Source organism: Gadus chalcogrammus, chromosome 5, assembly GCF_026213295.1.
Source record: "Gadus chalcogrammus isolate NIFS_2021 chromosome 5, NIFS_Gcha_1.0, whole genome shotgun sequence".
Classification (NCBI taxonomy): Eukaryota; Metazoa; Chordata; class Actinopteri; order Gadiformes; family Gadidae; genus Gadus; species Gadus chalcogrammus.
Window position 1 is genome coordinate 741,597 of NC_079416.1, and position 26,544 is coordinate 768,140.

Genomic DNA, 26,544 nt, shown 5'->3' on the forward strand with positions numbered 1-26,544 from the left:
GAAACCGGGCAGAAACAGTTTCATCGTTTTGAGATATACAAAGTTAATGTTTAAATTCTCCTGCTTTACTATCAAGCAGCTATTCGGGAAAAGGCTATCTGGAACAGAAACTTCAGCAGCGTCTACTTGGCACCACGCCAACTCTTCAACCGATAGCCGCGTCATATTATTAAGTGTTTAAACCTGCGCTGAAAACCTGTTCATGCGGGAGCTTCTGCTGACAAAATTTTCTAGGGTTTTGCTCATTCTACATGGTTTCCGTAGTGTAGTGGTTATCACGTTCGCCTAACACGGGAAAGATTCCCGGTTCGAGACTGGGCGGAAACATGGTGAAAGTATTTGTATTTAGTGCTCGCAGTTGATAGCATAGACTGTGTGAAAGTTAAACTCTAACTCTGGTTGTGAGAAGTTCTTAGGAGTGTCTTGGTGTCAACCTCCTTTCCTTTTTTGCCTAGCGTTACTGAGTCTTCTACGTGCACCTCTCCAGCATGGACTTCTGGAGTAACCGTCTCATCCTGGATCGTCTAGCGTGCAATGGACGGTTCGTAGTCCATTAGCATGTCGTGGCGGGCTTTGGCCGCTGTCGTTACGACTTTACAATTGAGGCCTAGTGTGCTTGCATTGTTCCCCGCGGTAGCAGATGGGCAAATGGATGTTTAGGATAATATGTTTCAAATATGTATGATATAACCACTTACATTCACACCTGACCACTCTGACCCTGGTTCCATTAAATGTTGTGAACTAGACTGGACGGTTGATGACGGGATTCTGATGGGTCGCCAGATACACAGTGTATGTGTTTTCGTAGTGTAGTGGTTATCACGGTCGCCTCACACGCGAAAGGTCCCCGGTTCGAAACGGGGCGGAAACATCAAAACTGTTTTGAGATCAACAAAGTTAATGTTTAAATTCTCCTGCTTTACTATCAAGCAGCTATTCGGGAAAAGGCTATCTGGAACAGAAACTTCAGCAGCGTCTACTTGGCACCACGCCACCTCTTCAACCGATAGCCGCGTCATATTATTAAGTGTTTAAACCTGCGCTGAAAACCTGTTCATGCGGGAGCTTCTGCTGGCAAAATTTTCTAGGGTTTTGCTCAATAGACATGGTTTCCGTAGTGTAGTGGTTATCACGTTCGCCTAACACGCGATAGGTCCCCGGTTCGAGACCGGGCGGAAACATGGTGAAAGTATTTGTATTTAGCGCTCGCAGTTGAGAGCATAGACTGTATGAAAGTTAAACTCGAACTCTAGTTGTGAGAAGTGTCTGGGTGTCAACCTCCTTTCCTGATTTTCCTAGCGTTACTGAGCCTTCTACGTGCACCTCTCCAGCATGGACTTCTGGGGTAACCGTCTCATCCTGGATCGTCTAGCATGCAATGGACGGTTCGTAGGCCATTGGTATGTCGTGGTGGGCTTTGGCCGCTGTCGTTACGACTTTACAAGCCTCGTCATATTATTAAGTATTTAAACCAACGCGGAAAACCTGTTCATGCGGGTGCTTCTGATCACAAAATTTTCTAGTTTTTTTTTCATTCTCACAGGTTTCCGTAGTTTAGTGGTTATCACGTTCGCCTTACACGCGAAAGGTCCCCGGTTCGAGACCGGGCGGAAACATGGTGAAAGTATTTGTGTTTAGTGCTCGCAGTTGATAGCATAGACTGTGTGAAAGTTAAACTCTAACTCTGGTTGTGAGAAGTTCTTAGGAGTGTCTTGGTGTCAACCTCCTTTCCTGTTTTGCCTAGCGTTACTGAGTCTTCTACGTGCACATCTCCAGCATGGACTTCTGGGGTAACCGTCTCATCCTGGATCGTCTAGCGTGCAATGGACGGTTCGTAGTCCATTAGCATGTCGTGGCGGGCTTTGGCCGCTGTCGTTACGACTTTACAATTGAGGCCTAGCGTGCTAGCATTGTTCCCCGCGGTAGCAGATGGGCGAATGGATGTTTAGGATAATATGTTTCAAATATGTATGATATAACCACTTACATTCACACCTGACCACTCTGACCCTGGTTCCATTAAATGTTGTGAACTAGACTGGACGGTTGATGACGGGATTCTTATGGGTTGCCAGATACTAGGTGTATGTGTATTCGTAGTGTAGTGGTTATCACGTTCGCCTCACACGCGAAAGGTCCCTGGTTCGAAACCGGGCAGAAACATCTAAACTGTTTTGAGATCAACAAAGTTAATGTTTAAATTCTCCTGCTTTACCATCAAGCAGCTATTCGTGATGAGTCTATCTGGAACAGAGCCTTCAGCAGCGTCTACTTGGCACCACGCCACCTCTTCAACCGATAGCCTCGTCATATTATTAAGTGTTTAAACCTGCGCTGAAAACCTGTTCATGTGGGAGCTTCTGCTGACAAAATTTTCTAGGGTTATGCTCAAGCTAATAGGTTTCCGTTGTGTAGTGATTATCACGTTCGCCTAACACGCGAAAGGTCTCCGGTTTGAAACCGGGCAGAAAGAGTTTCATCGTTTTGAGATATACAAAGTTAATGTTTAAATTCTCCTGCTTTACCATCAAGCAGCTATTCGGGAAAAGGCTATCTGGAACAGAAACTTCAGCAGCGTCTACTTGGCACCACGCCAACTCTTCAACCGATAGCCGCATCATATTATTAAGTGTTTAAACCTGCTCTGAAAACCTGTTCATGCGGGAGCTTCTGCTGACAATATTTTCTAGGGTTTTGTTCAATCTACATGGTTTCCGTAGTGTAGTGGTTATCACGTTCGCCTCACACGCGAAAGGTCCCCGGTTCGAAACCGGGCGGAAACATCAAAACTGTTTTGAGATCAACAAAGTTAATGTTTAAATTCTCCTGTTCATGTGGGAGCTTCTGCTGACAAAATTTTCTAGGGTTATGCTCAAGCTAACAGGTTTCCGTTGTGTAGTGATTATCACGTTCGCCTAACACGCGAAAGGTCTCCGGTTTGAAACCGGGCAGAAACAGTTTCATTGTTTTGAGCTATACAAAGTTAATGTTTAAATTCACCTGCTTTACTATCAAGCAGCTATTCGGGAAAAGTCTATCTGGAACAGAAACTTCAGCAGCGTCTACTTGGCACCACGCCCCCTCTTCAACCGATAGCCTCGTCATATTATTAAGTATTTAAACCAACGCGGAAAACCTGTTCATGCGGGTGCTTCTGATGACAATATTTTCTAGTTTTTTTTTCTTTCGCACAGGTTTCCGTAGTGTAGTGGTTATCACGTTCGCCTTACACGCGAAAGGTCCCCGGTTCAAGACCGGGCGGAAACAGCATTAATTACAAATTTAATGTTTAAATTCTCCTGCTTTGCTATCAAGCAGCTATTCGGGAAAAGTCTGTCTGGAACAGGACCTTCAGCAGTGACTACTTGGCACCACGCCACCTCTTCAACCGATAGCCTCGTCATATTATTAAGTGTTTAAACCTGCGCTGAAAACCTGTTCATGCGGGAGCTTCTGCTGACAACATTTTCTAGGGTTATGCTCAAGCTAATAGGTTTCCGTTGTGTAGTGATTATCACGTTCGCCTAACACGCGATAGGTCCCCGGTTCGAAACCGGGCAGAAACAGTTTCATCGTTTTGAGATATACAAAGTTAATGTTTAAATTCTCCTGCTTTACTATCAAGCAGCTATTCGGGAAAAGGCTATCTGGAACAGAAACTTCAGCAGCGTCTACTTGGCACCACGCCAACTCTTCAACCGATAGCCGCGTCATATTATTAAGTGTTTAAACCTGCGCTGAAAACCTGTTCATGCGGGAGCTTCTGCTGACAAAATTTTCTAGGGTTTTGCTCATTCTACATGGTTTCCGTAGTGTAGTGGTTATCGCCTAACACGGGAAAGATCCCCGGTTCGAGACTGGGCGGAAACATGGTGAAAGTATTTGTATTTAGTGCTCGCAGTTGATAGCATAGACTGTGTGAAAGTTAAACTCTAACTCTAGTTGTGAGAAGTTCTTAGGAGTGTCTTGGTGTCAACCTCCTTTCCTTTTTTGCCTAGCGTTACTGAGTCTTCTACGTGCACCTCTCCAGCATGGACTTCTGGAGTAACCGTCTCATCCTGGATCGTCTAGCGTGCAATGGACGGTTCGTAGTCCATTAGCATGTCGTGGCGGGCTTTGGCCGCTGTCGTTACGACTTTACAATTGAGGCCTAGTGTGCTTGCATTGTTCCCCGCGGTAGCAGATGGGCAAATGGATGTTTAGGATAATATGTTTCAAATATGTATGATATAACCACTTACATTCACACCTGACCACTCTGACCCTGGTTCCATTAAATGTTGTGAACTAGACTGGACGGTTGATGACGGGATTCTGATGGGTCGCCAGATACACAGTGTATGTGTTTTCGTAGTGTAGTGGTTATCACGGTCGCCTCACACGCGAAAGGTCCCCGGTTCGAAACGGGGCGGAAACATCAAAACTGTTTTGAGATCAACAAAGTTAATGTTTAAATTCTCCTGCTTTACTATCAAGCAGCTATTCGGGAAAAGGCTATCTGGAACAGAAACTTCAGCAGCGTCTACTTGGCACCACGCCACCTCTTCAACCGATAGCCGCGTCATATTATTAAGTGTTTAAACCTGCGCTGAAAACCTGTTCATGCGGGAGCTTCTGCTGGCAAAATTTTCTAGGGTTTTGCTCAATCGACATGGTTTCCGTAGTGTAGTGGTTATCACGTTCGCCTAACACGCGATAGGTCCCCGGTTCGAGACCGGGCGGAAACATGGTGAAAGTATTTGTGTTTAGTGCTCGCAGTTGAGAGCATAGACTGTATGAAAGTTAAACTCGAACTCTAGTTGTGAGAAGTGTCTGGGTGTCAACCTCCTTTCCTGATTTTCCTAGCGTTACTGAGCCTTCTACGTGCACCTCTCCAGCATGGACTTCTGGGGTAACCGTCTCATCCTGGATCGTCTAGCATGCAATGGACGGTTCGTAGGCCATTGGTATGTCGTGGTGGGCTTTGGCCGCTGTCGTTACGACTTTACAAGCCTCGTCATATTATTAAGTATTTAAACCAACGCGGAAAACCTGTTCATGCGGGTGCTTCTGATCACAAAATTTTCTAGTTTTTTTTTCATTCTCACAGGTTTCCGTAGTTTAGTGGTTATCACGTTCGCCTTACACGCGAAAGGTCCCCGGTTCGAGACCGGGCGGAAACATGGTGAAAGTATTTGTGTTTAGTGCTCGCAGTTGATAGCATAGACTGTGTGAAAGTTAAACTCTAACTCTGGTTGTGAGAAGTTCTTAGGAGTGTCTTGGTGTCAACCTCCTTTCCTGTTTTGCCTAGCGTTACTGAGTCTTCTACGTGCACATCTCCAGCATGGACTTCTGGGGTAACCGTCTCATCCTGGATCGTCTAGCGTGCAATGGACGGTTCGTAGTCCATTAGCATGTCGTGGCGGGCTTTGGCCGCTGTCGTTACGACTTTACAATTGAGGCCTAGCGTGCTAGCATTGTTCCCCGCGGTAGCAGATGGGCGAATGGATGTTTAGGATAATATGTTTCAAATATGTATGATATAACCACTTACATTCACACCTGACCACTCTGACCCTGGTTCCATTAAATGTTGTGAACTAGACTGGACGGTTGATGACGGGATTCTGATGGGTTGCCAGATACTAGGCGTATGTGTATTCGTAGTGTAGTGGTTATCACGTTCGCCTCACACGCGAAAGGTCTCCGGTTTGAAACCGGGCAGAAACAGTTTCATTGTTTTGAGATATACAAAGTTAATGTTTAAATTCTCCTGCTTTACTATCAAGCAGCTATTCGGGAAAAGTCTATCTGGAACAGAAACTTCAGCAGCGTCTACTTGGCACCACGCCCCCTCTTCAACCGATAGCCTCGTCATATTATTAAGTATTTAAACCAACGCGGAAAACCTGTTCATGCGGGTGCTTCTGATGACAATATTTTCTAGTTTTTTTTTCTTTCGCATAGGTTTCCGTAGTGTAGTGGTTATCACGTTCGCCTTACACGCGAAAGGTCCCCGGTTCAAGACCGGGCGGAAACAGCATTAATTACAAACTTTACAATTGAGGCCTAGCGTGTTAGCATTGTTCCCCGCTGTAGCAGATGGGCGAATGGATGTTTAGGATAATATGTTTCAAATATGTATGATATAACCACTTACATTCACACCTGACCACTCTGACCCTGGTTCCATTAAATGGTGTGAACTCGACTGGACGGTTGATGACAGGATTCTGATGGGTTGCCAGATTCTTGTGTATGTGTTTCCGTAGTGTAGTGGTTATCACGTTAGCCTCACACGCGAAAGGTCCCCGATTCGAAACCGGGCGGAAACAGCATTATTGTTTTGAGGTATACAAAGTTAAAGTTTAAATTCTCCTGCTTTACTATCAAGTAGCTATTCGTGAAGAGTTTATCTTGAACGGAACCATCAGCAGCGTCTACTTGGCACCACGCCACCTCTTGAACCGATAGCCTCGTCATATTATTAAGTATTTAAATCAACACGGAAAACCTGTTCATGCGGGTGCTTCTGATCACAATATTTTCTAGGTTTGTTTTAATTCTCAAAGGTTTCCGTAGTGTAGTGGTTATCACGTTCGCCTTACACGCGATAGGTCCCCGGTTCGAGACAGGGCGGAAACATGGTGAAAGTATTTGTATTTAGTGCTCGCAGTTGATTGCATAGACTGTATGAAAGTTAAACTCTAACTCTAGTTGTGAGAAGTTCTTAGGAGTGTCTTGGTGTCAACCTCCTTTCCTGTTTTGCCTAGCGTTACTGAGTCTTCTACGTGCACCTCTCCAGCATGGACTTCTGGGGTAACCGTCTCATCCTGGATCGTCTAGCATGCAATGGACGGTTCGTAGGCCATTGGCATGTCGTGGCGGGCTTTGGCCGCTGTCGTTACGACTTTACAATTGAGGCCTAGCGTGTTAGCATTGTTCCCCGCTGTAGCAGATGGGCGAATGGATGTTTAGGATAATATGTTTCAAATATGTATGATATAACCACTTACATTCACACCTGACCACTCTGACCCTGGTTCCATTAAATGTTGTGAACTAGACTGGACGGTTGATGACGGGATTCTGATGGGTTGCCAGATACTCCGTGTATGTGTTTTTGTAGTGTAGTGGTTATCACGTTCGCCTCACACGCGAAAGGTCCCCGGTTCGAAACCGGGCGGAAACATCAAAACTGTTTTGAGATCAACAAAGTTAATGTTTAAATTCTCCTGCTTTACTATCAAGCAGCTATTCGTGATGAGTCTATCTGTAACAGAGCCTTCAGCAGCGTCTACTTGGCACCACGCCACCTCTTCAACCGATAGCCTCGTCATATTATTAAGTGTTTAAACCTGCGCTGAAAACCTGTTCATGTGGGAGCTTCTGCTGACAAAATTTTCTAGGGTTATGCTCAAGCTAACAGGTTTCCGTTGTGTAGTGATTATCACGTTCGCCTAACACGCGAAAGGTCTCCGGTTTGAAACCGGGCAGAAACAGTTTCATTGTTTTGAGATATACAAAGTTAATGTTTAAATTCTCCTGCTTTACTATCAAGCAGCTATTCGGGAAAAGTCTATCTGGAACAGAAACTTCAGCAGCGTCTACTTGGCACCACGCCCCCTCTTCAACCGATAGCCTCGTCATATTATTAAGTATTTAAACCAACGCGGAAAACCTGTTCATGCGGGTGCTTCTGATGACAATATTTTCTAGTTTTTTTTTCTTTCGCACAGGTTTCCGTAGTGTAGTGGTTATCACGTTCGCCTTACACGCGAAAGGTCCCCGGTTCAAGACCGGGCGGAAACAGCATTAATTACAAATTTAATGTTTAAATTCTCCTGCTTTGCTATCAAGCAGCTATTCGGGAAAAGTCTGTCTGGAACAGGACCTTCAGCAGTGACTACTTGGCACCACGCCACCTCTTCAACCGATAGCCTCGTCATATTATTAAGTGTTTAAACCTGCGCTGAAAACCTGTTCATGTGGGAGCTTCTGCTGACAAAATTTTCTAGGGTTATGCTCAAGCTAATAGGTTTCCGTTGTGTAGTGATTATCACGTTCGCCTAACACGCGAAAGGTCTCCGGTTTGAAACCGGGCAGAAAGAGTTTCATCGTTTTGAGATATACAAAGTTAATGTTTAAATTCTCCTGCTTTACCATCAAGCAGCTATTCGGGAAAAGGCTATCTGGAACAGAAACTTCAGCAGCGTCTACTTGGCACCACGCCAACTCTTCAACCGATAGCCGCATCATATTATTAAGTGTTTAAACCTGCTCTGAAAACCTGTTCATGCGGGAGCTTCTGCTGACAACATTTTCTAGGGTTTTGTTCAATCTACATGGTTTCCGTACTGTAGTGGTTATCACGTTCGCCTAACACTTGAAAGGTCCCCGGTACGAAACCGGGCGGAAACAGCAATACTGTTTTGAGATCAACAAAGTTAATGTTTAAATTCTCCTGCTTTACTATCAAGCAGCTATTCGGGAAAAGTCTATCTGGAACAGAAACTTCAGCAGCGTCTACTTGGCACCACGCCCCCTCTTCAACCGATAGCCTCGTCATATTATTAAGTGTTTAAACCTGCGCTGAAAACCTGTTCATGCGGGAGCTTCTGCTGGCAAAATTTTCTAGGGTTTTGCTCAATCGACATGGTTTCCGTAGTGTAGTGGTTATCACGTTCGCCTAACACGCGATAGGTCCCCGGTTCGAGACCGGGCGGAAACATGGTGAAAGTATTTGTATTTAGCGCTCGCAGTTGAGAGCATAGACTGTATGAAAGTTAAACTCGAACTCTAGTTGTGAGAAGTGTCTGGGTGTCAACCTCCTTTCCTGATTTTCCTAGCGTTACTGAGCCTTCTACGTGCACCTCTCCAGCATGGACTTCTGGGGTAACCGTCTCATCCTGGATCGTCTAGCATGCAATGGACGGTTCGTAGGCCATTGGTATGTCGTGGTGGGCTTTGGCCGCTGTCGTTACGACTTTACAAGCCTCGTCATATTATTAAGTATTTAAACCAACGCGGAAAACCTGTTCATGCGGGTGCTTCTGATCACAAAATTTTCTAGTTTTTTTTTCATTCTCACAGGTTTCCGTAGTTTAGTGGTTATCACGTTCGCCTTACACGCGAAAGGTCCCCGGTTCGAGACCGGGCGGAAACATGGTGAAAGTATTTGTGTTTAGTGCTCGCAGTTGATAGCATAGACTGTGTGAAAGTTAAACTCTAACTCTGGTTGTGAGAAGTTCTTAGGAGTGTCTTGGTGTCAACCTCCTTTCCTGTTTTGCCTAGCGTTACTGAGTCTTCTACGTGCACATCTCCAGCATGGACTTCTGGGGTAACCGTCTCATCCTGGATCGTCTAGCGTGCAATGGACGGTTCGTAGGCCATTGGTATGTCGTGGTGGCGACATACCAACCGATAGCCTCGTCATATTATTAAGTATTTAAACCAACGCGGAAAACCTGTTCATGCGGGTGCTTCTGATGACAATATTTTCTAGTTTTTTTTTCTTTCGCATAGGTTTCCGTAGTGTAGTGGTTATCACGTTCGCCTTACACGCGAAAGGTCCCCGGTTCAAGACCGGGCGGAAACAGCATTAATTACAAACTTTACAATTGAGGCCTAGCGTGTTAGCATTGTTCCCCGCTGTAGCAGATGGGCGAATGGATGTTTAGGATAATATGTTTCAAATATGTATGATATAACCACTTACATTCACACCTGACCACTCTGACCCTGGTTCCATTAAATGGTGTGAACTCGACTGGACGGTTGATGACAGGATTCTGATGGGTTGCCAGATTCTTGTGTATGTGTTTCCGTAGTGTAGTGGTTATCACGTTAGCCTCACACGCGAAAGGTCCCCGATTCGAAACCGGGCGGAAACAGCATTATTGTTTTGAGGTATACAAAGTTAAAGTTTAAATTCTCCTGCTTTACTATCAAGTAGCTATTCGTGAAGAGTTTATCTTGAACGGAACCATCAGCAGCGTCTACTTGGCACCACGCCACCTCTTGAACCGATAGCCTCGTCATATTATTAAGTATTTAAATCAACACGGAAAACCTGTTCATGCGGGTGCTTCTGATCACAATATTTTCTAGGTTTGTTTTAATTCGCAAAGGTTTCCGTAGTGTAGTGGTTATCACGTTCGCCTTACACGCGATAGGTCCCCGGTTCGAGACAGGGCGGAAACATGGTGAAAGTATTTGTATTTAGTGCTCGCAGTTGATTGCATAGACTGTATGAAAGTTAAACTCTAACTCTAGTTGTGAGAAGTTCTTAGGAGTGTCTTGGTGTCAACCTCCTTTCCTGTTTTGCCTAGCGATACTGAGTCTTCTACGTGCACCTCTCCAGCATGGACTTCTGGGGTAACCGTCTCATCCTGGATCGTCTAGCATGCAATGGACGGTTCGTAGGCCATTGGCATGTCGTGGCGGGCTTTGGCCGCTGTCGTTACGACTTTACAATTGAGGCCTAGCGTGTTAGCATTGTTCCCCGCTGTAGCAGATGGGCGAATGGATGTTTAGGATAATATGTTTCAAATATGTATGATATAACCACTTACATTCACACCTGACCACTCTGACCCTGGTTCCATTAAATGTTGTGAACTAGACTGGACGGTTGATGACGGGATTCTGATGGGTTGCCAGATACTCCGTGTATGTGTTTTTGTAGTGTAGTGGTTATCACGTTCGCCTCACACGCGAAAGGTCCCCGGTTCGAAACCGGGCGGAAACATCAAAACTGTTTTGAGATCAACAAAGTTAATGTTTAAATTCTCCTGCTTTACTATCAAGCAGCTATTCGTGATGAGTCTATCTGGAACAGAGCCTTCAGCAGCGTCTACTTGGCACCACGCCACCTCTTCAACCGATAGCCTCGTCATATTATTAAGTGTTTAAACCTGCGCTGAAAACCTGTTCATGTGGGAGCTTCTGCTGACAAAATTTTCTTGGGTTATGCTCAAGCTAACAGGTTTCCGTTGTGTAGTGATTATCACGTTCGCCTAACACGCGAAAGGTCTCCGGTTTGAAACCGGATAGAAACAGTTTCATTGTTTTGAGATATACAAAGTTAATGTTTAAATTCTCCTGCTTTACTATCAAGCAGCTATTCGGGAAAAGTCTATCTGGAACAGAAACTTCAGCAGCGTCTACTTGGCACCACGCCCCCTCTTCAACCGATAGCCTCGTCATATTATTAAGTATTTAAACCAACGCGGAAAACCTGTTCATGCGGGTGCTTCTGATGACAATATTTTCTAGTTTTTTTTTCTTTCGCACAGGTTTCCGTAGTGTAGTGGTTATCACGTTCGCCTTACACGCGAAAGGTCCCCGGTTCAAGACCGGGCGGAAACAGCATTAATTACAAATTTAATGTTTAAATTCTCCTGCTTTGCTATCAAGCAGCTATTCGGGAAAAGTCTGTCTGGAACAGGACCTTCAGCAGTGACTACTTGGCACCACGCCACCTCTTCAACCGATAGCCTCGTCATATTATTAAGTGTTTAAACCTGCGCTGAAAACCTGTTCATGTGGGAGCTTCTGCTGACAAAATTTTCTAGGGTTATGCTCAAGCTAATAGGTTTCCGTTGTGTAGTGATTATCACGTTCGCCTAACACGCGAAAGGTCTCCGGTTTGAAACCGGGCAGAAAGAGTTTCATCGTTTTGAGATATACAAAGTTAATGTTTAAATTCTCCTGCTTTACCATCAAGCAGCTATTCGGGAAAAGGCTATCTGGAACAGAAACTTCAGCAGCGTCTACTTGGCACCACGCCAACTCTTCAACCGATAGCCGCATCATATTATTAAGTGTTTAAACCTGCTCTGAAAACCTGTTCATGCGGGAGCTTCTGCTGACAACATTTTCTAGGGTTTTGTTCAATCTACATGGTTTCCGTACTGTAGTGGTTATCACGTTCGCCTAACACTTGAAAGGTCCCCGGTACGAAACCGGGCGGAAACAGCAATACTGTTTTGAGATCAACAAAGTTAATGTTTAAATTCTCCTGCTTTACTATCAAGCAGCTATTCGTGATGAGTCTATCTGGAACAGAGCCTTCAGCAGCGTCTACTTGGCACCACGCCACCTCTTCAACCGATAGCCTCGTCATATTATTAAGTGTTTAAACCTGCGCTGAAAACCTGTTCATGTGGGAGCTTCTGCTGACAAAATTTTCTAGGGTTATGCTCAAGCTAACAGGTTTCCGTTGTGTAGTGATTATCACGTTCGCCTAACACGCGAAAGGTCTCCGGTTTGAAACCGGGCAGAAACAGTTTCATTGTTTTGAGCTATACAAAGTTAATGTTTAAATTCTCCTGCTTTACTATCAAGCAGCTATTCGTGATGAGTCTATCTGGAACAGAAACTTCAGCAGCGTCTACTTGGCACCACGCCACCTCTTCAACCGATAGCCTCGTCATATTATTAAGTGTTTAAACCTGCGCTGAAAACCTGTTCATGTGGGAGCTTCTGCTGACAAAATTTTCTAGGGTTATGCTCAAGCTAACAGGTTTCCGTTGTGTAGTGATTATCACGTTCGCCTAACACGCGAAAGGTCTCCGGTTTGCAACCGGATAGAAACAGTTTCATTGTTTTGAGATATACAAAGTTAATGTTTAAATTCTCCTGCTTTACTATCAAGCAGCTATTCGGGAAAAGTCTATCTGGAACAGAAACTTCAGCAGCGTCTACTTGGCACCACGCCCCCTCTTCAACCGATAGCCTCGTCATATTATTAAGTATTTAAACCAACGCGGAAAACCTGTTCATGCGGGTGCTTCTGATGACAATATTTTCTAGTTTTTTTTTCTTTCGCACAGGTTTCCGTAGTGTAGTGGTTATCACGTTCGCCTTACACGCGAAAGGTCCCCGGTTCAAGACCGGGCGGAAACAGCATTAATTACAAATTTAATGTTTAAATTCTCCTGCTTTGCTATCAAGCAGCTATTCGGGAAAAGTCTGTCTGGAACAGGACCTTCAGCAGTGACTACTTGGCACCACGCCACCTCTTCAACCGATAGCCTCGTCATATTATTAAGTGTTTAAACCTGCGCTGAAAACCTGTTCATGTGGGAGCTTCTGCTGACAAAATTTTCTAGGGTTATGCTCAAGCTAATAGGTTTCCGTTGTGTAGTGATTATCACGTTCGCCTAACACGCGAAAGGTCTCCGGTTTGAAACCGGGCAGAAAGAGTTTCATCGTTTTGAGATATACAAAGTTAATGTTTAAATTCTCCTGCTTTACCATCAAGCAGCTATTCGGGAAAAGGCTATCTGGAACAGAAACTTCAGCAGCGTCTACTTGGCACCACGCCAACTCTTCAACCGATAGCCGCATCATATTATTAAGTGTTTAAACCTGCTCTGAAAACCTGTTCATGCGGGAGCTTCTGCTGACAACATTTTCTAGGGTTTTGTTCAATCTACATGGTTTCCGTACTGTAGTGGTTATCACGTTCGCCTAACACTTGAAAGGTCCCCGGTACGAAACCGGGCGGAAACAGCAATACTGTTTTGAGATCAACAAAGTTAATGTTTAAATTCTCCTGCTTTACTATCAAGCAGCTATTCGTGATGAGTCTATCTGGAACAGAGCCTTCAGCAGCGTCTACTTGGCACCACGCCACCTCTTCAACCGATAGCCACGTCATATTATTAAGTGTTTAAACCTGCGCTGAAAACCTGTTCATGTGGGAGCTTCTGCTGACAAAATTTTCTAGGGTTATGCTCAAGCTAACAGGTTTCCGTTGTGTAGTGATTATCACGTTCGCCTAACACGCGAAAGGTCTCCGGTTTGAAACCGGGCAGAAACAGTTTCATTGTTTTGAGCTATACAAAGTTAATGTTTAAATTCTCCTGCTTTACTATCAAGCAGCTATTCGGGAAAAGGCTATCTGGAACAGAAACTTCAACAGCGTCTACTTGGCACCACGCCACCTCTTCAACCGATAGCCGCGTCATATTATTAAGTGTTTAAACCTGCGCTGAAAACCTGTTCATGCGGGAGCTTCTGCTGGCAAAATTTTCTAGGGTTTTGCTCAATCGACATGGTTTCCGTAGTGTAGTGGTTATCACGTTCGCCTAACACGCGAAAGGTCCCCGGTTCGAAACCGGGCGGAAACAGCAATACTGTTTTGAGATCAACAAAGTTAATGTTTAAATTCTCCTGCTTTACTATCAAGCAGCTATTCGGGAAAAGGCTATCTGGAACAGAAACTTCAGCAGCGTCTACTTGGCACCACGCCAACTCTTCAACCGATAGCCGCGTCATATTATTAAGTGTTTAAACCTGCGCTGAAAACCTGTTCATGCGGGTGCTTCTGATCACAATATTTTCTAGGTTTGTTTTCATTCTCAAAGGTTTCCGTAGTGTAGTTATCAAGTTCGCCTTACACGCGATAGGTCCCCGGTTCGAGACCGGGCGGAAACATGGTGAAAGTATTTGTATTTAGTGCTCGCAGTTGAGAGCATAGACTGTATGAAAGTTAAACTCTAACTCTAGTTGTGAGAAGTTCTTAGGAGTGTCTTGGTGTCAACCTCCTTTCCTGTTTTGCCTAGCGTTACTGAGTCTTCTACGTGCACCTCTCCAGCATGGACTTCTGGGGTAACCGTCTCATCCTGGATCGTCTAGCGTGCAATGGACGGTTCGTAGTCCATTAGCATGTCGTGGCGGGCTTTGGCCGCTGTCGTTACGACTTTACAATTGAGGCCTAGCGTGCTAGCATTGTTCCCCGCGGTAGCAGATGGGCGAATGGATTTTTAGGATAATATGTTTCAAATATGTATGATATAACCACTTACATTCACACCTGACCACTCTGACCCTGGTTCCATTAAATGTTGTGAACTAGACTGGACGGTTGATGACGGGATTCTTATGGGTTGCCAGATACTGCGTGTATGTGTTTTTGTAGTGTAGTGGTTATCACGTTCGCCTCACACGCGAAAGGTCCCCGGTTCGAAACCGGGCGGAAACATCAAAACTGTTTTGAGATCAACAAAGTTAATGTTTAAATTCTCCTGCTTTACTATCAAGCAGCTATTCGTGATGAGTCTATCTGGAACAGAGCCTTCAGCAGCGTCTACTTGGCACCACGCCACCTCTTCAACCGATAGCCTCGTCATATTATTAAGTGTTTAAACCTGCGCTGAAAACCTGTTCATGTGGGAGCTTCTGCTGACAAAATTTTCTAGGGTTATGCTCAAGCTAACAGGTTTCCGTTGTGTAGTGATTATCACGTTCGCCTAACACGCGAAAGGTCTCCGGTTTGAAACCGGGCAGAAACAGTTTCATTGTTTTGAGCTATACAAAGTTAATGTTTAAATTCTCCTGCTTTACTATCAAGCAGCTATTCGGGAAAAGGCTATCTGGAACAGAAACTTCAACAGCGTCTACTTGGCACCACGCCACCTCTTCAACCGATAGCCGCGTCATATTATTAAGTGTTTAAACCTGCGCTGAAAACCTGTTCATGCGGGAGCTTCTGCTGGCAAAATTTTCTAGGGTTTTGCTCAATGGACATGGTTTCCGTAGTGTAGTGGTTATCACGTTCGCCTAACACGCGAAAGGTCCCCGGTTCGAAACCGGGCGGAAACAGCAATACTGTTTTGAGATCAACAAAGTTAATGTTTAAATTCTCCTGCTTTACTATCAAGCAGCTATTCGGGAAAAGGCTATCTGGAACAGAAACTTCAGCAGCGTCTACTTGGCACCACGCCAACTCTTCAACCGATAGCCGCGTCATATTATTAAGTGTTTAAACCTGCGCTGAAAACCTGTTCATGCGGGTGCTTCTGATCACAATATTTTCTAGGTTTGTTTTCATTCTCAAAGGTTTCCGTAGTGTAGTTATCAAGTTCGCCTTACACGCGATAGGTCCCCGGTTCGAGACCGGGCGGAAACATGGTGAAAGTATTTGTATTTAGTGCTCGCAGTTGAGAGCATAGACTGTATGAAAGTTAAACTCTAACTCTAGTTGTGAGAAGTTCTTAGGAGTGTCTTGGTGTCAACCTCCTTTCCTGTTTTGCCTAGCGTTACTGAGTCTTCTACGTGCACCTCTCCAGCATGGACTTCTGGGGTAACCGTCTCATCCTGGATCGTCTAGCGTGCAATGGACGGTTCGTAGTCCATTAGCATGTCGTGGCGGGCTTTGGCCGCTGTCGTTACGACTTTACAATTGAGGCCTAGCGTGCTAGCATTGTTCCCCGCGGTAGCAGATGGGCGAATGGATTTTTAGGATAATATGTTTCAAATATGTATGATATAACCACTTACATTCACACCTGACCACTCTGACCCTGGTTCCATTAAATGTTGTGAACTAGACTGGACGGTTGATGACGGGATTCTTATGGGTTGCCAGATACTGCGTGTATGTGTTTTTGTAGTGTAGTGGTTATCACGTTCGCCTCACACGCGAAAGGTCCCCGGTTCGAAACCGGGCGGAAACATCAAAACTGTTTTGAGATCAACAAAGTTAATGTTTAAATTCTCCTGCTTTACTATCAAGCAGCTATTCGTGATGAGTCTATCTGGAACAGAGCCTTCAGCAGCGTCTACTTGGCACCACGCCACCTCTTCAACCGATAGCCTCGTCATATTATTAAGTGTTTAAACCTGCGCTGAAAACCTGTTCATGTGGGAGCTTCTGCTGACAAAATTTTCTAGGGTTATGCTCAAGCTAACAGGTTTCCGTTGTGTAGTGATTATCACGTTCGCCTAACACGCGAAAGGTCTCCGGTTTGAAACCGGGCAGAAACAGTTTTATTGTTTTGAGCTATACAAAGTTAATGTTTAAATTCACCTGCTTTACTATCAAGCAGCTATTCGGGAAAAGGCTATCTGGAACAGAAACTTCAGCAGCGTCTACTTGGCACCACGCCCCCTCTTCAACCGATAGCCTCGTCATATTATTAAGTATTTAAACCAACGCGGAAAACCTGTTCATGCGGGTGCTTCTGATGACAATATTTTCTAGTTTTTTTTTCTTTCGCACAGGTTTCTGTAGTGTAGTGGTTATCACGTTCGCCTTACACGCGAAAGGTCCCCGGTTCAAGACCGGGCGGAAACAGCATTAATTACAAATTTAATGTTTAAATTCTCCTGCTTTGCTATCAAGCAGCTATTCGGGAAAAGTCTGTCTGGAACAGGACCTTCAGCAGTGACTACTTGGCACCACGCCACCTCTTCAACCGATAGCCTCGTCATATTATTAAGTGTTTAAACCTGCGTTGAAAACCTGTTCATGCGGGAGCTTCTGCTGACAACATTTTCTAGGGTTATGCTCAAGCTAATAGGTTTCCGTTGTGTAGTGATTATCACGTTCGCCTAACACGCGATAGGTCCCCGGTTCGAAACCGGGCAGAAACAGTTTCATCGTTTTGAGATATACAAAGTTAATGTTTAAATTCTCCTGCTTTACTATCAAGCAGCTATTCGGGAAAAGGCTATCTGGAACAGAAACTTCAGCAGCGTCTACTTGGTACCACGCCAACTCTTCAACCGATAGCCGCGTCATATTATTAAGTGTTTAAACCTGCGCTGAAAACCTGTTCATGCGGGAGCTTCTGCTGACAAAATTTTCTAGGGTTTTGCTCATTCTACATGGTTTCCGTAGTGTAGTGGTTATCACGTTCGCCTAACACGGGAAAGATCCCCGGTTCGAGACTGGGCGGAAACATGGTGAAAGTATTTGTATTTAGTGCTCGCAGTTGATAGCATAGACTGTGTGAAAGTTAAACTCTAACTCTAGTTGTGAGAAGTTCTTAGGAGTGTCTTGGTGTCAACCTCCTTTCCTTTTTTGCCTAGCGTTACTGAGTCTTCTACGTGCACCTCTCCAGCATGGACTTCTGGAGTAACCGTCTCATCCTGGATCGTCTAGCGTGCAATGGACGGTTCGTAGTCCATTAGCATGTCGTGGCGGGCTTTGGCCGCTGTCGTTACGACTTTACAATTGAGGCCTAGTGTGCTTGCATTGTTCCCCGCGGTAGCAGATGGGCAAATGGATGTTTAGGATAATATGTTTCAAATATGTATGATATAACCACTTACATTCACACCTGACCACTCTGACCCTGGTTCCATTAAATGTTGTGAACTAGACTGGACGGTTGATGACGGGATTCTGATGGGTCGCCAGATACACAGTGTATGTGTTTTCGTAGTGTAGTGGTTATCACGGTCGCCTCACACGCGAAAGGTCCCCGGTTCGAAACGAGGCGGAAACATCAAAACTGTTTTGAGATCAACAAAGTTAATGTTTAAATTCTCCTGCTTTACTATCAAGCAGCTATTCGGGAAAAGGCTATCTGGAACAGAAACTTCAGCAGCGTCTACTTGGCACCACGCCACCTCTTCAACCGATAGCCGCGTCATATTATTAAGTGTTTAAACCTGCGCTGAAAACCTGTTCATGCGGGAGCTTCTGCTGGCAAAATTTCCTAGGGTTTTGCTCAATCGACATGGTTTCCGTAGTGTAGTGGTTATCACGTTCGCCTAACACGCGATAGGTCCCCGGTTCGAGACCGGGCGGAAACATGGTGAAAGTATTTGTATTTAGCGCTCGCAGTTGAGAGCATAGACTGTATGAAAGTTAAACTCGAACTCTAGTTGTGAGAAGTGTCTGGGTGTCAACCTCCTTTCCTGATTTTCCTAGCGTTACTGAGCCTTCTACGTGCACCTCTCCAGCATGGACTTCTGGGGTAACCGTCTCATCCTGGATCGTCTAGCATGCAATGGACGGTTCGTAGGCCATTGGTATGTCGTGGTGGGCTTTGGCCGCTGTCGTTACGACTTTACAAGCCTCGTCATATTATTAAGTATTTAAACCAACGCGGAAAACCTGTTCATGCGGGTGCTTCTGATCACAAAATTTTCTAGTTTTTTTTTCATTCTCACAGGTTTCCGTAGTTTAGTGGTTATCACGTTCGCCTTACACGCGAAAGGTCCCCGGTTCGAGACCGGGCGGAAACATGGTGAAAGTATTTGTGTTTAGTGCTCGCAGTTGATAGCATAGACTGTGTGAAAGTTAAACTCTAACTCTGGTTGTGAGAATTTCTTAGGAGTGTCTTGGTGTCAACCTCCTTTCCTGTTTTGCCTAGCGTTACTGAGTCTTCTACGTGCACATCTCCAGCATGGACTTCTGGGGTAACCGTCTCATCCTGGATCGTCTAGCGTGCAATGGACGGTTCGTAGTCCATTAGCATGTCGTGGCGGGCTTTGGCCGCTGTCGTTACGACTTTACAATTGAGGCCTAGCGTGCTAGCATTGTTCCCCGCGGTAGCAGATGGGCGAATGGATGTTTAGGATAATATGTTTCAAATATGTATGATATAACCACTTACATTCACACCTGACCACTCTGACCCTGGTTCCATTAAATGTTGTGAACTAGACTGGACGGTTGATGACGGGATTCTGATGGGTTGCCAGATACTAGGCGTATGTGTATTCGTAGTGCAGTGGTTATCACGTTCGCCTCACACGCGAAAGGTCTCCGGTTTGAAACCGGGCAGAAACAGTTTCATTGTTTTGAGATATACAAAGTTAATGTTTAAATTCTCCTGCTTTACTATCAAGCAGCTATTCGGGAAAAGTCTATCTGGAACAGAAACTTCAGCAGCGTCTACTTGGCACCACGCCCCCTCTTCAACCGATAGCCTCGTCATATTATTAAGTATTTAAACCAACGCGGAAAACCTGTTCATGCGGGTGCTTCTGATGACAATATTTTCTAGTTTTTTTTTCTTTCGCATAGGTTTCCGTAGTGTAGTGGTTATCACGTTCGCCTTACACGCGAAAGGTCCCCGGTTCAAGACCGGGCGGAAACAGCATTAATTACAAATTTAATGTTTAAATTCTCCTGCTTTGCTATCAAGCAGCTATTCGGGAAAAGTCTGTCTGGAACAGGACCTTCAGCAGTGACTACTTGGCACCACGCCACCTCTTCAACCGATAGCCTCGTCATATTATTAAGTGTTTAAACCTGCGCTGAAAACCTGTTCATGTGGGAGCTTCTGCTGACAAAATTTTCTAGGGTTATGCTCAAGCTAACAGGTTTCCGTTGTGTAGTGATTATCACGTTCGCCTAACACGCGAAAGGTCTCCGGTTTGAAACCGGGCAGAAACAGTTTCATTGTTTTGAGCTATACAAAGTTAATGTTTAAATTCTCCTGCTTTACTATCAAGCAGCTATTCGGGAAAAGGCTATCTGGAACAGAAACTTCAACAGCGTCTACTTGGCACCACGCCACCTCTTCAACCGATAGCCGCGTCATATTATTAAGTGTTTAAACCTGCGCTGAAAACCTGTTCATGCGGGAGCTTCTGCTGGCAAAATTTTCTAGGGTTTTGCTCAATCGACATGGTTTCCGTAGTGTAGTGGTTATCACGTTCGCCTAACACGCGAAAGGTCCCCGGTTCGAAACCGGGCGGAAACAGCAATACTGTTTTGAGATAAACAAAGTTAATGTTTAAATTCTCCTGCTTTACTATCAAGCAGCTATTCGGGAAAAGGCTATCTGGAACAGAAACTTCAGCAGCGTCTACTTGCACCACGCCAACTCTTCAACCGATAGCCGCGTCATATTATTAAGTGTTTAAACCTGCGCTGAAAACCTGTTCATGCGGGTGCTTCTGATCACAATATTTTCTAGGTTTGTTTTCATTCTCAAAGGTTTCCGTAGTGTAGTTATCAAGTTCGCCTTACACGCGATAGGTCCCCGGTTCGAGACCGGGCGGAAACATGGTGAAAGTATTTGTATTTAGTGCTCGCAGTTGAGAGCATAGACTGTATGAAAGTTAAACTCTAACTCTAGTTGTGAGAAGTTCTTAGGAGTGTCTTGGTGTCAACCTCCTTTCCTGTTTTGCCTAGCGTTACTGAGTCTTCTACGTGCACCTCTCCAGCATGGACTTCTGGGGTAACCGTCTCATCCTGGATCGTCTAGCGTGCAATGGACGGTTCGTAGTCCATTAGCATGTCGTGGCGGGCTTTGGCCGCTGTCGTTACGACTTTACAATTGAGGCCTAGCGTGCTAGCATTGTTCCCCGCGGTAGCAGATGGGCGAATGGATTTTTAGGATAATATGTTTCAAATATGTATGATATAACCACTTACATTCACACCTGACCACTCTGACCCTGGTTCCATTAAATGTTGTGAACTAGACTGGACGGTTGATGACGGGATTCTTATGGGTTGCCAGATACTGCGTGTATGTGTTTTTGTAGTGTAGTGGTTATCACGTTCGCCTCACACGCGAAAGGTCCCCGGTTCGAAACCGGGCGGAAACATCAAAACTGTTTTGAGATCAACAAAGTTAATGTTTAAATTCTCCTGCTTTACTATCAAGCAGCTATTCGTGATGAGTCTATCTGGAACAGAGCCTTCAGCAGCGTCTACTTGGCACCACGCCACCTCTTCAACCGATAGCCTCGTCATATTATTAAGTGTTTAAACCTGCGCTGAAAACCTGTTCATGTGGGAGCTTCTGCTGACAAAATTTTCTAGGGTTATGCTCAAGCTAACAGGTTTCCGTTGTGTAGTGATTATCACGTTCGCCTAACACGCGAAAGGTCTCCGGTTTGAAACCGGGCAGAAACAGTTTCATTGTTTTGAGCTATACAAAGTTAATGTTTAAATTCTCCTGCTTTACTATCAAGCAGCTATTCGGGAAAAGGCTATCTGGAACAGAAACTTCAACAGCGTCTACTTGGCACCACGCCACCTCTTCAACCGATAGCCGCGTCATATTATTAAGTGTTTAAACCTGCGCTGAAAACCTGTTCATGCGGGAGCTTCTGCTGGCAAAATTTTCTAGGGTTTTGCTCAATCGACATGGTTTCCGTAGTGTAGTGGTTATCACGTTCGCCTAACACGCGAAAGGTCCCCGGTTCGAAACCGGGCGGAAACAGCAATACTGTTTTGAGATCAACAAAGTTAATGTTTAAATTCTCCTGCTTTACTATCAAGCAGCTATTCGGGAAAAGGCTATCTGGAACAGAAACTTCAGCAGCGTCTACTTGGCACCACGCCAACTCTTCAACCGATAGCCGCGTCATATTATTAAGTGTTTAAACCTGCGCTGAAAACCTGTTCATGCGGGTGCTTCTGATCACAATATTTTCTAGGTTTGTTTTCATTCTCAAAGGTTTCCGTAGTGTAGTTATCAAGTTCGCCTTACACGCGATAGGTCCCCGGTTCGAGACCGGGCGGAAACATGGTGAAAGTATTTGTATTTAGTGCTCGCAGTTGAGAGCATAGACTGTATGAAAGTTAAACTCTAACTCTAGTTGTGAGAAGTTCTTAGGAGTGTCTTGGTGTCAACCTCCTTTCCTGTTTTGCCTAGCGTTACTGAGTCTTCTACGTGCACCTCTCCAGCATGGACTTCTGGGGTAACCGTCTCATCCTGGATCGTCTAGCGTGCAATGGACGGTTCGTAGTCCATTAGCATGTCGTGGCGGGCTTTGGCCGCTGTCGTTACGACTTTACAATTGAGGCCTAGCGTGCTAGCATTGTTCCCCGCGGTAGCAGATGGGCGAATGGATTTTTAGGATAATATGTTTCAAATATGTATGATATAACCACTTACATTCACACCTGACCACTCTGACCCTGGTTCCATTAAATGTTGTGAACTAGACTGGACGGTTGATGACGGGATTCTTATGGGTTGCCAGATACTGCGTGTATGTGTTTTTGTAGTGTAGTGGTTATCACGTTCGCCTCACACGCGAAAGGTCCCCGGTTCGAAACCGGGCGGAAACATCAAAACTGTTTTGAGATCAACAAAGTTAATGTTTAAATTCTCCTGCTTTACTATCAAGCAGCTATTCGTGATGAGTCTATCTGGAACAGAGCCTTCAGCAGCGTCTACTTGGCACCACGCCACCTCTTCAACCGATAGCCTCGTCATATTATTAAGTGTTTAAACCTGCGCTGAAAACCTGTTCATGTGGGAGCTTCTGCTGACAAAATTTTCTAGGGTTATGCTCAAGCTAACAGGTTTCCGTTGTGTAGTGATTATCACGTTCGCCTAACACGCGAAAGGTCTCCGGTTTGAAACCGGGCAGAAACAGTTTTATTGTTTTGAGCTATACAAAGTTAATGTTTAAATTCACCTGCTTTACTATCAAGCAGCTATTCGGGAAAAGGCTATCTGGAACAGAAACTTCAGCAGCGTCTACTTGGCACCACGCCCCCTCTTCAACCGATAGCCTCGTCATATTATTAAGTATTTAAACCAACGCGGAAAACCTGTTCATGCGGGTGCTTCTGATGACAATATTTTCTAGTTTTTTTTTCTTTCGCACAGGTTTCTGTAGTGTAGTGGTTATCACGTTCGCCTTACACGCGAAAGGTCCCCGGTTCAAGACCGGGCGGAAACAGCATTAATTACAAATTTAATGTTTAAATTCTCCTGCTTTGCTATCAAGCAGCTATTCGGGAAAAGTCTGTCTGGAACAGGACCTTCAGCAGTGACTACTTGGCACCACGCCACCTCTTCAACCGATAGCCTCGTCATATTATTAAGTGTTTAAACCTGCGTTGAAAACCTGTTCATGCGGGAGCTTCTGCTGACAACATTTTCTAGGGTTATGCTCAAGCTAATAGGTTTCCGTTGTGTAGTGATTATCACGTTCGCCTAACACGCGATAGGTCCCCGGTTCGAAACCGGGCAGAAACAGTTTCATCGTTTTGAGATATACAAAGTTAATGTTTAAATTCTCCTGCTTTACTATCAAGCAGCTATTCGGGAAAAGGCTATCTGGAACAGAAACTTCAGCAGCGTCTACTTGGCACCACGCCAACTCTTCAACCGATAGCCGCGTCATATTATTAAGTGTTTAAACCTGCGCTGAAAACCTGTTCATGCGGGAGCTTCTGCTGACAAAATTTTCTAGGGTTTTGCTCATTCTACATGGTTTCCGTAGTGTAGTGGTTATCACGTTCGCCTAACACGGGAAAGATCCCCGGTTCGAGACTGGGCGGAAACATGGTGAAAGTATTTGTATTTAGTGCTCGCAGTTGATAGCATAGACTGTGTGAAAGTTAAACTCTAACTCTAGTTGTGAGAAGTTCTTAGGAGTGTCTTGGTGTCAACCTCCTTTCCTTTTTTGCCTAGCGTTACTGAGTCTTCTACGTGCACCTCTCCAGCATGGACTTCTGGAGTAACCGTCTCATCCTGGATCGTCTAGCGTGCAATGGACGGTTCGTAGTCCATTAGCATGTCGTGGCGGGCTTTGGCCGCTGTCGTTACGACTTTACAATTGAGGCCTAGTGTGCTTGCATTGTTCCCCGCGGTAGCAGATGGGCAAATGGATGTTTAGGATAATATGTTTCAAATATGTATGATATAACCACTTACATTCACACCTGACCACTCTGACCCTGGTTCCATTAAATGTTGTGAACTAGACTGGACGGTTGATGACGGGATTCTGATGGGTCGCCAGATACACAGTGTATGTGTTTTCGTAGTGTAGTGGTTATCACGGTCGCCTCACACGCGAAAGGTCCCCGGTTCGAAACGAGGCGGAAACATCAAAACTGTTTTGAGATCAACAAAGTTAATGTTTAAATTCTCCTGCTTTACTATCAAGCAGCTATTCGGGAAAAGGCTATCTGGAACAGAAACTTCAGCAGCGTCTACTTGGCACCACGCCACCTCTTCAACCGATAGCCGCGTCATATTATTAAGTGTTTAAACCTGCGCTGAAAACCTGTTCATGCGGGAGCTTCTGCTGGCAAAATTTCCTAGGGTTTTGCTCAATCGACATGGTTTCCGTAGTGTAGTGGTTATCACGTTCGCCTAACACGCGATAGGTCCCCGGTTCGAGACCGGGCGGAAACATGGTGAAAGTATTTGTATTTAGCGCTCGCAGTTGAGAGCATAGACTGTATGAAAGTTAAACTCGAACTCTAGTTGTGAGAAGTGTCTGGGTGTCAACCTCCTTTCCTGATTTTCCTAGCGTTACTGAGCCTTCTACGTGCACCTCTCCAGCATGGACTTCTGGGGTAACCGTCTCATCCTGGATCGTCTAGCATGCAATGGACGGTTCGTAGGCCATTGGTATGTCGTGGTGGGCTTTGGCCGCTGTCGTTACGACTTTACAAGCCTCGTCATATTATTAAGTATTTAAACCAACGCGGAAAACCTGTTCATGCGGGTGCTTCTGATCACAAAATTTTCTAGTTTTTTTTTCATTCTCACAGGTTTCCGTAGTTTAGTGGTTATCACGTTCGCCTTACACGCGAAAGGTCCCCGGTTCGAGACCGGGCGGAAACATGGTGAAAGTATTTGTGTTTAGTGCTCGCAGTTGATAGCATAGACTGTGTGAAAGTTAAACTCTAACTCTGGTTGTGAGAATTTCTTAGGAGTGTCTTGGTGTCAACCTCCTTTCCTGTTTTGCCTAGCGTTACTGAGTCTTCTACGTGCACATCTCCAGCATGGACTTCTGGGGTAACCGTCTCATCCTGGATCGTCTAGCGTGCAATGGACGGTTCGTAGTCCATTAGCATGTCGTGGCGGGCTTTGGCCGCTGTCGTTACGACTTTACAATTGAGGCCTAGCGTGCTAGCATTGTTCCCCGCGGTAGCAGATGGGCGAATGGATGTTTAGGATAATATGTTTCAAATATGTATGATATAACCACTTACATTCACACCTGACCACTCTGACCCTGGTTCCATTAAATGTTGTGAACTAGACTGGACGGTTGATGACGGGATTCTGATGGGTTGCCAGATACTAGGCGTATGTGTATTCGTAGTGTAGTGGTTATCACGTTCGCCTCACACGCGAAAGGTCTCCGGTTTGAAACCGGGCAGAAACAGTTTCATTGTTTTGAGATATACAAAGTTAATGTTTAAATTCTCCTGCTTTACTATCAAGCAGCTATTCGGGAAAAGTCTATCTGGAACAGAAACTTCAGCAGCGTCTACTTGGCACCACGCCCCCTCTTCAACCGATAGCCTCGTCATATTATTAAGTATTTAAACCAACGCGGAAAACCTGTTCATGCGGGTGCTTCTGATGACAATATTTTCTAGTTTTTTTTTCTTTCGCATAGGTTTCCGTAGTGTAGTGGTTATCACGTTCGCCTTACACGCGAAAGGTCCCCGGTTCAAGACCGGGCGGAAACAGCATTAATTACAAATTTAATGTTTAAATTCTCCTGCTTTGCTATCAAGCAGCTATTCGGGAAAAGTCTGTCTGGAACAGGACCTTCAGCAGTGACTACTTGGCACCACGCCACCTCTTCAACCGATAGCCTCGTCATATTATTAAGTGTTTAAACCTGCGCTGAAAACCTGTTCATGTGGGAGCTTCTGCTGACAAAATTTTCTAGGGTTATGCTCAAGCTAACAGGTTTCCGTTGTGTAGTGATTATCACGTTCGCCTAACACGCGAAAGGTCTCCGGTTTGAAACCGGGCAGAAACAGTTTCATTGTTTTGAGCTATACAAAGTTAATGTTTAAATTCTCCTGCTTTACTATCAAGCAGCTATTCGGGAAAAGGCTATCTGGAACAGAAACTTCAACAGCGT

General features: G+C 45.0%; 26 non-coding genes across 26 annotated transcripts; all 26 read left to right on the forward strand.

Annotated features, from left to right (window-relative positions):
- The first annotated feature begins 1,111 nt into the window (after window positions 1-1,111).
- Window positions 1,112-1,184, forward strand: trnav-aac (transfer RNA valine (anticodon AAC)). Its single transcript has one exon. It is a non-coding gene; the product is annotated as a tRNA-Val (tRNA).
- Window positions 1,185-2,713: 1,529 nt separating this feature from the next.
- On the forward strand, window positions 2,714-2,786 carry trnav-cac (transfer RNA valine (anticodon CAC)). The gene has a single exon. It is a non-coding gene; the product is annotated as a tRNA-Val (tRNA).
- A 411-nt stretch (window positions 2,787-3,197) lies between these two features.
- Window positions 3,198-3,270, forward strand: trnav-uac (transfer RNA valine (anticodon UAC)). The gene has a single exon. It is a non-coding gene; the product is annotated as a tRNA-Val (tRNA).
- Window positions 3,271-4,657: 1,387 nt separating this feature from the next.
- Window positions 4,658-4,730, forward strand: trnav-aac (transfer RNA valine (anticodon AAC)). The gene has a single exon. It is a non-coding gene; the product is annotated as a tRNA-Val (tRNA).
- A 1,219-nt stretch (window positions 4,731-5,949) lies between these two features.
- Window positions 5,950-6,022, forward strand: trnav-uac (transfer RNA valine (anticodon UAC)). Its single transcript has one exon. It is a non-coding gene; the product is annotated as a tRNA-Val (tRNA).
- A 1,079-nt stretch (window positions 6,023-7,101) lies between these two features.
- trnav-cac (transfer RNA valine (anticodon CAC)) lies at window positions 7,102-7,174 on the forward strand. The gene has a single exon. It is a non-coding gene; the product is annotated as a tRNA-Val (tRNA).
- A 547-nt stretch (window positions 7,175-7,721) lies between these two features.
- Window positions 7,722-7,794, forward strand: trnav-uac (transfer RNA valine (anticodon UAC)). The gene has a single exon. It is a non-coding gene; the product is annotated as a tRNA-Val (tRNA).
- Window positions 7,795-8,640: 846 nt separating this feature from the next.
- trnav-aac (transfer RNA valine (anticodon AAC)) lies at window positions 8,641-8,713 on the forward strand. The gene has a single exon. It is a non-coding gene; the product is annotated as a tRNA-Val (tRNA).
- Window positions 8,714-9,507: 794 nt separating this feature from the next.
- Window positions 9,508-9,580, forward strand: trnav-uac (transfer RNA valine (anticodon UAC)). The gene has a single exon. It is a non-coding gene; the product is annotated as a tRNA-Val (tRNA).
- Window positions 9,581-10,659: 1,079 nt separating this feature from the next.
- On the forward strand, window positions 10,660-10,732 carry trnav-cac (transfer RNA valine (anticodon CAC)). Its single transcript has one exon. It is a non-coding gene; the product is annotated as a tRNA-Val (tRNA).
- A 547-nt stretch (window positions 10,733-11,279) lies between these two features.
- trnav-uac (transfer RNA valine (anticodon UAC)) lies at window positions 11,280-11,352 on the forward strand. Its single transcript has one exon. It is a non-coding gene; the product is annotated as a tRNA-Val (tRNA).
- Window positions 11,353-12,818: 1,466 nt separating this feature from the next.
- On the forward strand, window positions 12,819-12,891 carry trnav-uac (transfer RNA valine (anticodon UAC)). Its single transcript has one exon. It is a non-coding gene; the product is annotated as a tRNA-Val (tRNA).
- Window positions 12,892-14,047: 1,156 nt separating this feature from the next.
- trnav-aac (transfer RNA valine (anticodon AAC)) lies at window positions 14,048-14,120 on the forward strand. The gene has a single exon. It is a non-coding gene; the product is annotated as a tRNA-Val (tRNA).
- A 781-nt stretch (window positions 14,121-14,901) lies between these two features.
- trnav-cac (transfer RNA valine (anticodon CAC)) lies at window positions 14,902-14,974 on the forward strand. Its single transcript has one exon. It is a non-coding gene; the product is annotated as a tRNA-Val (tRNA).
- Window positions 14,975-15,521: 547 nt separating this feature from the next.
- trnav-aac (transfer RNA valine (anticodon AAC)) lies at window positions 15,522-15,594 on the forward strand. The gene has a single exon. It is a non-coding gene; the product is annotated as a tRNA-Val (tRNA).
- A 781-nt stretch (window positions 15,595-16,375) lies between these two features.
- On the forward strand, window positions 16,376-16,448 carry trnav-cac (transfer RNA valine (anticodon CAC)). The gene has a single exon. It is a non-coding gene; the product is annotated as a tRNA-Val (tRNA).
- Window positions 16,449-16,995: 547 nt separating this feature from the next.
- trnav-uac (transfer RNA valine (anticodon UAC)) lies at window positions 16,996-17,068 on the forward strand. The gene has a single exon. It is a non-coding gene; the product is annotated as a tRNA-Val (tRNA).
- A 1,393-nt stretch (window positions 17,069-18,461) lies between these two features.
- trnav-aac (transfer RNA valine (anticodon AAC)) lies at window positions 18,462-18,534 on the forward strand. Its single transcript has one exon. It is a non-coding gene; the product is annotated as a tRNA-Val (tRNA).
- A 1,219-nt stretch (window positions 18,535-19,753) lies between these two features.
- Window positions 19,754-19,826, forward strand: trnav-uac (transfer RNA valine (anticodon UAC)). The gene has a single exon. It is a non-coding gene; the product is annotated as a tRNA-Val (tRNA).
- A 536-nt stretch (window positions 19,827-20,362) lies between these two features.
- trnav-aac (transfer RNA valine (anticodon AAC)) lies at window positions 20,363-20,435 on the forward strand. Its single transcript has one exon. It is a non-coding gene; the product is annotated as a tRNA-Val (tRNA).
- A 780-nt stretch (window positions 20,436-21,215) lies between these two features.
- On the forward strand, window positions 21,216-21,288 carry trnav-cac (transfer RNA valine (anticodon CAC)). Its single transcript has one exon. It is a non-coding gene; the product is annotated as a tRNA-Val (tRNA).
- A 547-nt stretch (window positions 21,289-21,835) lies between these two features.
- Window positions 21,836-21,908, forward strand: trnav-aac (transfer RNA valine (anticodon AAC)). The gene has a single exon. It is a non-coding gene; the product is annotated as a tRNA-Val (tRNA).
- A 781-nt stretch (window positions 21,909-22,689) lies between these two features.
- Window positions 22,690-22,762, forward strand: trnav-cac (transfer RNA valine (anticodon CAC)). Its single transcript has one exon. It is a non-coding gene; the product is annotated as a tRNA-Val (tRNA).
- A 547-nt stretch (window positions 22,763-23,309) lies between these two features.
- Window positions 23,310-23,382, forward strand: trnav-uac (transfer RNA valine (anticodon UAC)). Its single transcript has one exon. It is a non-coding gene; the product is annotated as a tRNA-Val (tRNA).
- A 1,393-nt stretch (window positions 23,383-24,775) lies between these two features.
- trnav-aac (transfer RNA valine (anticodon AAC)) lies at window positions 24,776-24,848 on the forward strand. The gene has a single exon. It is a non-coding gene; the product is annotated as a tRNA-Val (tRNA).
- Window positions 24,849-26,067: 1,219 nt separating this feature from the next.
- trnav-uac (transfer RNA valine (anticodon UAC)) lies at window positions 26,068-26,140 on the forward strand. Its single transcript has one exon. It is a non-coding gene; the product is annotated as a tRNA-Val (tRNA).
- The last annotated feature ends 404 nt before the right edge of the window (window positions 26,141-26,544 follow it).